Here is an 8,773-nt window from a genome sequence, read left to right on the forward strand (position 1 = left end):
AAGGTGGAAAAGAGAATAAATTCTTAGCCAGGATTTCCAGGAGCTGGGTCTTGTGGCCCATGCCCCATAGACAGGCATTATACTAGGGTTTCTAAGATTAGAAAGATTCTGTGTCCTCAGTAAAGAATCAGGAGCTCTTAAATTTTGATGTAGTTATCAGTTCCTTGCCAGCTGGATGGGTCTGGATCCACAACCCCTCTACCCCCATAGCACCAACAGCATTTTATACTGACCCTTTGGGGCTTATCTTCAACAGTTTTACCACCTCAGCTTCTAGGAGGCCAAGTGTATAGTCCTAAAAATGCCATAAAGGCAGTCCAGATATGGCATCCTCAAACAGAAAGTCAACATGGCAGGTGAGCCTGCTAAACTCTAGATTTGGGTAATTACAATGCCATCCAACCTCAGGAGCCTGTCTCTAACCCAGTGTTCCTGCACATCCCCCAGGATGCCCCCAGTAAGCATCCTTTTTGAGAATTTCCTAGCCAAAGTCAGGTAATCATGTATACACAAGAAGAGAAAGAGGACCTGGCTTTGAGCATCAATGACATACACAGTGGATATCAGGATACTCAATACAGATATTGTCCTTTTAGCCAGGAGCCCTGGGATCAGCCCTCCTGAGAGCCTGAGTATCAGGGGCCATTCAAAATACCAGGACTTGCAATTGGCATCAGTTGAGTTTTTAAAGCAAACATGTCCAGCTGGGTGTGATGGCACCCAGCACTTGGGCTGAGACAGGGTCTTTGTGAGCTGGAGGCTAGCCTGGGAGAGCTCCTCCTCCATGCACCAAAACAAATGAATAACATAAACACACCAGTTTTCAGTGCATACTCTTGGAAAGAAAAGAAAAACTAAGCCACAAACTCTGAATGTAGGGAACCTTTTCAGATATTAGAGATCTTCATGGCATAATTTAAGGGATGTAATGCAATTCACTACACTGCCATGGAGACTCTGAGGTTGAAACAATGCAGCCTCAGAGACACAGAGGAAGAGAGACTACTGTTAAAAAGTCAGAACAGCCTCCCACCCTTCTGCTTAGAAAGTGTATATCCCAGAGTAAGCTGGCCAGTTAAAATACAGGATGCAGTTCAGCTCTGAATTTCAGAAACATACTATTTTAATAGTATAAGTTTATTTCAGGCTACTTCCAATTTGAAATTCAAATTTAACTGAACACCCCATAGTTTTTTGTTGAATCTGGCGACCTTATCCCAGAAAGACTGTAAGGTGAGAGTTTGGGTTATCAGCCAGTAGTGGAGCGCATGTGCTCTTCTAGGATTAGTGTCTTGCCCCTCCTGCTATGGTGACTGTGGAGCTGTGCGCAGCAGTGTGTTTTATATTCATGTTGCTCACTTCAGCTGGTATTCATCTGAAGAAGCCATCATCTAGTGTAATTCAGAGAGAGAGAGGGAGGGAGGGAGGGAGGGAGGGAGGGAGGGAGGGAGAGAGAGAGAGAGAGAGAGAGAGAGAGAGAGAGAGAGAGAGAGAGAGAGAGAGAGAGAAGGATTAGATAAGTACACTAAGAGTCTTATATATTTCTTTTTAAAAAAGGGTTTGTTTATATTTTATGTGTATGGATGGGTGTTTTGTATATATACACACCACATGCATGCAGTGCCCCTGGAGGCCAGAAGACGGCAGGCATCCAATCCTCTGAAGCTGGAGTTAATAGGTAATTGTGATCTACTGACATGGGTGCTGGAAAGTGAACCCAAGTCCTCTGCAAGAGCAGCACGTGCTCTTAATCACTGGGCCATTTCTTCAGCTCCTGAGGGACATTTCTTAACTATTTTCTGCATTTAGCAGATATTAACTGACCATATGACATGCTCTAGCTTTTGGGGAGCAGAGCAAGAAATGAAGTATTCCTGTTTCTCCAGTTCTTGCTTGACTAAACTAGGTTTTCAATGCTATTTTTAATATTCTTGCTTTTTTGTAATGCTAGAGCTTACTTGAGTTAGGAGTAACTCAGTGTGCTGGCTTTATCACATGAAAACACCTTGCCTACTTCCCTTATTACTCCCAAGGCAAAACTTTTGCTAAGGTGATTTTTTTTTCCATAATGGATTTCATGAGAATTATCAGTCATAAATACTGACATAATAAGAGAAAGATTTTAGTAACATGATTCTACTGGGCTAAGTGTGTGTGTGTGTATAGAGATAGTGTCTTGGGAATGAAAGTAGAGAGTCATTTCTCTCTTGACCAACTTAAATCCTTAGACAAGCACTTTAAAGATTCCAGTCCCAGTTTTTTAGGCAGAAAAAATGGCTCCTGGGCTCAGCATCAGATATGGAAAACGTGGCTTGGCTCTGTCCCTGGGTTCTAGGGTGTTATGTTCCATTAGAGGCCCTGTGAGAGGAAGTCTTGGTACCTCTCAGAAACCTGCCAAATCAGGCACAGACTTGCTGGCAGCCTCAGTGGAGGAATCTTACTGATCCATGCCCAGCTCTCAGGAGGAAACTGGCAACTGAGAAGAAAGCAAAACAAGCCACCCAATGCCTCTGCACCTTGGAAATTTGACTTGGAAATTCTGCCTCAAGGCTGTGAAAGAGTGGATATAATTCCATTTTCTCCAGGTCTAATTTCTAGGCATTTAGACTTTAACGTTGAGAAAATACATCCAATTATCTGATTATTACTTTCCCTTCAACCCCCCATACACACACAGTCTAGAGATTTTCAGGTTAGGTGGTTCTGTTCCTTGAAAACACATTTAGATTAAGTCATTCTTATTCGAAACTAGACCTTTGATCTTAAGACCTCTTCCTTTTCTAGGGCAAGCCTTGAAATCTAGTTTGCCCAGAACGTTCCTTTGACTACCTGGCTCTTCTCCGGCAGAGGTAAATAGACTTTTCTTTATCCAGTCTCAGGTCTCCAAGTGAGAATTATTAAGTTCCTTTTTATGGCTTCCAAGGTCACAGTGACCCAATTTAGATGGTAATCCAGTCACAGCCTTATGCTGCCCTCTAGAGGAAAAGCAAGGCAGAATTGAGAGCTGATTTAAAGTAAATTTAAGGCTTATAGGGGATAACCACCCTAAAAAGCTATTGTTACACTAAGATGAGAATCTAAATATTATGAAAGAGAGTTATGTTAAATTCATGGAGTTTGAACAGTTGGTTATGCTACAAGAGCCTAATGTCTCAGCATTGCTTCTCATTTCTGTTTATGCTTGTCTTTCACTCTACTTCTCTACCTTCCCTCCCTTCTTCCTGTGTGTGTGTGTGTGTGTGTGTGTGTGTGTGTGTGTGTGTGTGTGTGTGTGTGTGTACTGTGTCTTGGGCCTTCAGGGCCCTGGGGTATCTGGCTCTCTGGAGCTAAGTTCCAGGTGCTGTGAGCCACAGGAGTAAGGGGAACAGAGCCATGGTGTTCTCTAAGAGTAGTGTTGACTCTTAACTGCTGATCACCACTCCATCCCCTGCCTCCTTTACTTTAGCCATCATCTTCTCTATCTTGGTTAATTATAACAGTCTTGTAAGATTGCTTTCCATTACTGTCAAAAAAGTGAAATTCATTTGCTTCAGGAAAGAGTCCAGGAGTGCTAGACACAGCATGTTTGAAAGCACTCTATCACTGAGCTACATCCTTGGCACTGTACTGAGTCCAATTCTAAACCAACATTCACTTCAATCATTCAATGAAACATGTTAATATTATACAACCAAGAGTCCCTCTGGTCAAGAAAGAAGCTGTCCCCTTAGTGCTGTTGAATTCAACTTACATTTTAAAAGAAATGTTTTGTAAAAAAAAGAGTTCTGAAAATGACATTTTAAAAAACTACATTGAGATAGAAGCAAGCATTTTCAACTAATGTCTACTTCACAACCATTTGTAATGGGATCTGATGCCCTCTTCTGGTGTGTCTGAAGATAGCATGTTCATATACGTGAAATTAAATCAAACCCAAAAACCAAAACCTTGTGTCTTGAATGACCTCTTTGTGGTTTGCCCATGTTTAATCCATGGCAGGGCAGAGACAGCAGCCCAGCTTTGTACCCAGGAGTGGGGGGACAGTGGTCAGTTCTATAAGGGAGACTTTGAGAAGTTGAAAAGTAGGAGGCGCTGTCAGAAAGGACACTGTCGAAATTAACAACTCCAGAGCCATTTTTGCTATGAGCTGTCAGTGTTTGAGACAGAAGTGCATTAGAAGGTTCCTGGGGTGACAGATGACATGAACTGGAGAGAGAATCCTATGATAAAGTGGACGAAATAACTACCTTTTCCCTATTATCTTCTATATTACTCTAATATCCCTTTGCTAAATACCCATTAGAATTCTGGGAAGACCATGTAAACAGGGAATGTGGGAACTCCCGTCTCAGACCTGGACCCCAGACTTCTCTCCCATCTTCTTCCTCTGAGACAAAGTCATTACCTTATAAGGTTCACACTTGAGAACCACACAATCCAGTTAAACATAAATAAGTACAATAAAAATAAAATTTACAAAAATATCTCACAAATGTTTCAAGCAAGTTTATAATTATGTGTTTGGACCACATTCATAGCTATCCCAAAGTGAACATGGCAAACAGGCCCCAGGTTCCTGTCTGAAATGTCTCCCATCAGGCTACAGTAATTTGTTAAAAATGGCCTCCAATGAATAGATCACAACACCCTGTGCACACGCTGACTAATGATACTTTTCTCCAACGAGAGATGGACTCTTATTTCCTCATTCCTGGAATTTGCCCATACGGCTGGTTTTGTCCAGTAGAGTGTAAGGGAAGTTCCATCTTCGTCTGAGCCGTAAGAGGACTTGCAGCACCAGCTTTGCTGATGATGAATTCCAGCTCCCAGGGAAAATATTCTGGGTAATCCCAGATTGTGTGGAAAGATCAGAGACTGGACTTGATTACACTGTTTTCTCAACTACCATGGTGCAATGTTTGGAGATGGCAAGGACCAGACACAAACAAAGTTTATACATCTTTAATTTCTTGTTACTGTGCATGACAGAGATGAACAACACTGTCCTTTGCTCTCTGTTCATCAAAGAGTCTATCTTGTTCAACTTAAATATGGAAATTAAGACTATTTCTCTACATTGGTGCTAAAACCAGTTTCCTAGTCCCTATAGACAAAATAATGCTTTAATAGGCTGTGACCTCTTTAGTTCCTCCAGACACCTTGATCTATCAACTACCAGTGGTCAAAACAATGCAGCAACTTTGTTTCTTATAGCCAACCACTGCATACTGACCGTTGTCTCTATGGGACCCTACTATTCCCACTGAAACTTGGAAGCTCAGTTCTGTAGCAGTACGGGTTACTACCACTTGACCTACTGAAGACAGACATCACAGAAGACACTGTCACCCTCTCACTGACACATTTCTCAGTGCCTCAGCACGGGGAGTTGTGTCTGAACTCTCTTGAAGGCTACACCCTTGGAGTTGAACACTCAGACCACATTCCAATTCCCTAAGTCTTTGGATCTTACCCTCTTCATTAACCCGATTCTGGCAGTTAGCCTGACTGAATGAATGTAGGTTCCAGCTGGTTCACTTCAATCAGCAAAGAGCATAGACAACTTTTGGCTTCCAGATCCTTCCATATCAGCACATTTTATCTAGTTCACTGCCTTGTATCTATTTTCTCTGGTCTAATTAATCAGTGTTACTTGAGTAACACTGTCACTAAAAATGAGAAACATTTTTGTAATGACTTTGGAGTATAAGCTATTTCCTTTTGTGCCAGGCTTTGTACCTGGTTCCTCAGAACAAATCCAAACCTGCATCTAGATAGAGTCCTAGAGGTAATGAGAAGCAGCTGGGGTGGGCCTTGAGCTTACTGTAGGGTCTTCATATCAGTGTCTTCAGACCCAGGCCGATAGGCAGACCCAAGAGCTCAGCTTTTCCTAAGTCCTAGTACGTGGTCCCCATACCAAGGTGCACCGTCTTTCTTGTGACTAATCATCGTTACACATGAGGCTTACGAGCACACACAAATGCTACTTTAGTTACAATTCTGCAACCCACAATGTTGTGTTTTGAGTCCCTGTCTGTGGGAAATTCTAACAAGGCTAGTGAAGTATTCGTAGTTACCACAGCAGCTCTGGTTTCAACTTGAGCCAAGAAGAGTAAGAGAGCGCGTCTTGTCTTTGTCTTAGGCTCTCCAGTTGATTGAGAAGCACCAGTGCTAGCTACCTACTCTTGGTTCCCAGTGAACTTCAGCAAGTTCTTCATCCCAGTCAACCTATGTGATTAAGCATGGTGACCCAGCATGTCATAGACTCATATTCCATTGCCTTAATGAGGAAGATTGGTATTGTGTTACAAGGTAACAATATGACCATACCACTGAATCCAATATTGAGGGGGCTGTTCCCTGGGACCACCTCTGTATTGAGGGGGCTGTTCCCTGGGACCACCTCTGGTTCCAAATCTCTTATCCATTAGAGCCCCTTAGTGAAAAGGAACTCACCAAGGAGGCCCTGCTGGTGCTACTGTGGCTGCTTCTGGGATCTAGTAAGAAAGAGTCAGGGATCAACTGCCAGTACAATGAAGAACAATGCTGTTAACTAAAAATAAGGGAGCAGAAAGGTGGTCTCTTTTGAAGTTATCCTCCTCTAGTGGCCCATAGTGGTATAACATGCACCGTGGTGAGAGGAATGGGATTAGAGCCGAAAGGCCTTAATGAAGAGTCCTGAAGTATGTGCCTCTGAATATACTGCCTCATAAGATCAGATCAGAGTGTCTCTCTGTCTCTCTCACACACAGTCTTCAGTGTTGTTTTTTTTTAGTATTAAAGCATTTTCCCATCAACATTGTAATAATTTCCCAGTTTTTAAATAGAAAATAAAAAGTCAACGAAGAAAAAAGTTTGTCTTACTGCTGAAAACTGATCACTGTTACTACCTTTTAAGGATTTTCTAGAGCATTCCACATGTATAAATGTATAATGTCAACAGATTACAGTTTTCTAAACTCCTTTTGAAAATATTTTAGGGGCAGGCAGTGGTGGTGCATGCCTTTAATCCCAGCACTTGGGAGGCAGAGGCAGGCAGGTTTTTTAGTTCAAGGCCAGCCTGGTCTACAGAGTAAGTTCCAGGACAGGCAGGGCTACACAGAGAAACCCTGTTCGAAAAACAAAAAACAAACAAACAAACAAAAAAAACCCTAAACCAAACCAAACCAAACCAAACCAAACCAAGGGGGAGGGTGGCTCAGTGGCTAAGATTAGTTCAAATCCCAGCAACCACATTGTGATTCACAATCATTTGTAACGAGATCTGATGCCCTCTTCTGAAATGTCTGAAGATAGCTACAGTGTATAATAAATAAATAAAATCTTAAAAAAAAAAAAAGAAGAAAAGTCTTAGGGGACTGGTGAGAGGAGCCCACAGTTGGGCACACTTGTTGCTCTTGCAGAGGGCCTGGGTACAGTTGTCAGTACCCACATGGTGGCTCACAAGCATCTGCTACTCCAGTTCCACAGGATCCAAGGCCCTCTTCTCACTGCCATGGGCATCAGGCAGAATGAAATGCATCTCTCTCTCTCTCTTTCTCTCCAGGCAAAACAGCAGTAGACATTGGATAGAATAAAATAAACTCTTTAAAAAACCCACCATAATGTAACATATAACATTTATTATCTTTTAAAAATATTATTTATATTATAAATATTACTTATGTTATATATAAATATTGCTCATATTTATTTACACTTAGGATTTCAAACCATTCCCAAGTATGGGCTTTGGAACCATCCATGGGAACTAGAGCAGCAGGCCTTAATGGCAGGGCCTATCATCACCCTTAGCCAATACAATTCTGTTTTTAATATTTGCTTTAAACATTTGATATCAGCATAAAATTCTTAGAGGGAGAAAATTCTACTACCAAACTATTAGAAAACAACAAATTTCTTACAAGGTTATAGTGCAATCACTATAATTTCCTATTTTCTGCTTTCTTGCTATGTAGTCCAGATTGTAACCCAAACTCAAGGAAATCCACTTGACCCAGTCTGAGTGCTAAGATTACATGTGTGAAACCAAGCCAGGCTTATTTCCCATTTTAAGGACTATAAAAGAGACTATGTGTGTGTCTATATGTGAACACGCACATGCATGCGGTAACAAAGGACATCATTTTTTCTATTTAATAGTACATCAAAGTTATTGTAATACTCATTTCTTGGATTATTAAGGTATGTAAGGCTTTACATATTTGGTGGCCATCTGTGTCAGTGAGTCTTTCTCTAGAGTCTACAAGTTTTCCAAGCATGACTTAAAAACTATCCTGTACTTCTTCCGTGTGCCCAGTTCCTGGAAACTTCAATTTCAGTATGTATTGCTCATAGAATACAGAACACCATTCCCTTGTCTCTATTCTTCATTATGACCTCGAATCTTCCTTTAGGAAAACACAGACCTCTCATTCTTGGGTTCCTTATCTCTATCACTACACCACAAATATATCTCTGTCTACAGCTGTCTTATCTTTTCTTTCTGGCTCATAATATAGCTTTTTAATGTTCAAGTGGATTATTTTGCTTAAACACTTGAGTCTATCTCTCCTTGTCTCTGAACAGGGGAAGATTTTGCAGGATGCTATTGTAGTGACTTTGAACATGGAGGATGTGGACATGTGCCAAAGAATTCGGCAACCACTAAAAGTCGGGAAAAGTCGAGGAATCTCTTCTTTAAAGCCCTCAGAAGGAAACAGCCCATTAAACAGCTAATTTTAGCTCAGTAAGACTGAACTGGGGCTAGGAAGGAGTTTCAGAGGGTTGGGATGGAGAAGGGATGCCTCTGGGG

The sequence above is a fragment of the Mus caroli genome, unplaced genomic scaffold (genome assembly GCF_978045245.1).
Source record: "Mus caroli unplaced genomic scaffold, Mus_caroli_1 scaffold_17, whole genome shotgun sequence".
NCBI classification, from domain to species: domain Eukaryota; kingdom Metazoa; phylum Chordata; class Mammalia; order Rodentia; family Muridae; genus Mus; species Mus caroli.